Source organism: Pinus tabuliformis, chromosome X, assembly GCF_031772625.1.
Source record: "Pinus tabuliformis cultivar Carrire ecotype Pingquan chromosome X, CPIR1, whole genome shotgun sequence".
NCBI lineage: Eukaryota > Viridiplantae > Streptophyta > Pinopsida > Pinales > Pinaceae > Pinus > Pinus tabuliformis.
The window spans coordinates 999,773,838-999,776,736 of NC_142308.1; positions in this window are offsets into that span (position 1 = coordinate 999,773,838).

Below are 2,899 nucleotides of genomic sequence, written 5' to 3' on the forward strand. Positions count from 1 at the left end.
AGGGATTCCCATGCTCAGCTTTATAAATTCATTTTCATGTACATAGGATAGATAATTGTCTGCAGTTACAGACTGGTGATTCTTCATCTGAAGAGTCATCTTCCCTGGCTTAGATGACTATCCCTGTAGCTTCTGTGTACATTTGATGTCTTTATATTCCTAAATATATTGCAGCCTGGATGGATGAAACTAGATCTAGGGTCTTCAAAACTCATTCAATCTTCGACCAATGTACAAGTCAATCCATGTGAAAAGATTTCCTGAAGTTGGACATGGAAATACATCGCCTGATTACGAACCAATAATGTAAGCTGTTAATGTTGGCATTATGATTCAAGTGTTGTCCTTGATGGCAACTCACTCAGAGGTTGGAACAGGTGCTCAGAGACTGGTACAGGTGATGGCAACTTAACTAGTGGACAGATCTCAGTACAGCAGGACAAGAAAGAGATATACGCAGGTTCAGCAAGGAGAATCAGCGTGTACACGCAGGTTGGCTTCAGTAAAAGCGCGTACATGTGAAAACGTACCTTTGGTCAGTGGCAGTTAGTCCTTGGAAGTTGTGCCTATGGTTTGGACCATGGTGTCTCGACGGACGTGTCGATCCCTAGTTTCGAGGTTGATGGTATTGTGTTACTATGGTTTTTGCTCTTGGTATTGAGCAAGGCCTAAGGCTATATAAGGAGAAGATCACTAGGCCAAAGAGAGCAAGTGTGAGTGATGAAGATCTGAGAAAGTGTGTGATCCAAGTGCTGGTTATGGGTTGGTGATCTGAACCAAGGTTTCATCCATGTGGAGGATGATGAATGATGGAACGAGATCTCAAGGCTTGGAATGATTATCTTCATATGGTTTGACTCTGGATAGACTAGATCCACTGACGCATGTTTGTTATTATGATCTGGGTATGTTTTGATGTCTGATATAGTTGCAGAGTTATAAGTTAGAATTTGCAGATCTGTACGCGAGTTGGTTTTGGTAAAAGAGCGTATACACGCAGGTTGAGTTCATCCAAGTAGCGTATACAATGTGAAGTATGATATTTGAATATGGAGCTGGATCTGGTTGTTGCTATGATTGTCTGGTTATTGTTGATAGGGTTACAGTGATTCAGAATTGGGTGTTTCAGTGATCAATGATGCAGGTTGTACTACAATGATGATTGTCTTATGGATCCAGTATGAAAATGTATGAAACGTGGTCCCGGGTAGCTCGTAGGCCGGCACCTACGTACTGGTAAACATATCGGCCAGTACAAGAGCCAGGGGGTTGTAGCTCCCTTCCACTAGCAGCTGGAAAACGAGTAAAGAAGCATTCTGTAGGTAGGCACCTACGTACTAGTAAATGGATCGGCTAGTACAAGAGCTAAGAGGGTTGTAGCCCTCTGCAGGTTGTAGCCTGCGTGCTGGTAAAGGACTGCACCAGTACATTGTAAAAGAAGTTTCTCATTAAAGAAGAAAGAGACAAATTGCAGCAGGTGGTTTTCACCCACATTGGGTTTCCACCTTATATCATGGTGTTCATGTGTGTGGCTTTTGTGTGATGATCTATTCTGTTATACTGCACCTGTTTACTGTTAATATGCTTAATAATATCCTGATGCATTTACTGAAGATAAGATTAACTGAATCATAAGATCTCTGCATATACGCTAGTTTCTTTAGACACAGTCGCGTGTACACGCGGGTTCACTTAACTGAAGTCGCGTATATGTTTTTGAGTATGAAATTGAAAAGTTTTATCTGATCTGATAATACTGATTCACCCCCCCTCTCAGTATTATTTCCAACAGTTAATAGGCGCGAGAGCAATCACCGATAATGATAATGATCCTCAAGGTACTATAGTACAATTCACGTGGTGTGAATATATGATCCAATGTCGAACACCACGCAAAATCTTTCGGTTGAAGGCCATTGATGTAAAACCTGTCGCTGGAAGTGAGAAACTTGCCATTGAGGCATGCAAGCTTCAAAGTACTGAAAGGGTTGTTTCTAATTCAAATTCTTGGATAATGAGCTGATGTCAACAAGAAGTGACCCATCATAGGAGGGCCTTAATGTATCCCACATCTACGACATGAAACGAAGTAAATGATTTCCTGGAGGTGAAAACAATCTGATGATATAAGGTTCAGGAATGACGGTCATGAAAAATGGAGGATGAAGGTATTGTAGTGGATGAGGCATTAACTGGATGGTGAATTCTTTGAATGACTTCTCTTGAACATATCGATGACACTGAGATGGATTGGTAGCATTAACCCCAAAATATGGATGATATGGAGGACCAATGGTGATATGGCCGGTGAACAGAATAACCCAACCTGACTCTATCATGGTGATGGAGTGAAAGTGTCATGCTCAAGAGCGACCTACTACCAATAAAAAATATTCAAGTTTTCTTCCCTTTTTCCCCAGTCATTGCTGACCAATACCTCTTTATTTTTGTCAAGCTTGAGGAGGATAACATATGCTTGTTCTATAATTTTCCCTTCGGGCAAACTTGTCGTTATGTTTTAGCGAGTCTAGCGACAGTGAAACTCGTTCTTGTCTAGGTGAACAAGTTTGTCGCTATTGTTTTAACTACTTTAACGACAAAGACAACTTGATCCTTTTCATGTTTAGAGAGTTTGAAAAGGGACAAAAATAGAACTCCGGTAGTTCTTTTTCATAGCATAATCCATTAAGTCCAAAAAAGATTAAAATAATACAAAAGGGATGACTTTTCGATCACTTTAGTGAGCTGAAAAGGACAAGCATTCGAACGTTTTTATGAGGTAATCCCTCAGGTCTGAAAAGTTTAAAATGCATAGGAGGGATGGCACTTTCAATCACTTTAGTGAGCTAGAGAGGCCAATTGCTCAACAATCTTTTCATATTTAGCGAGTCTTCAAAGG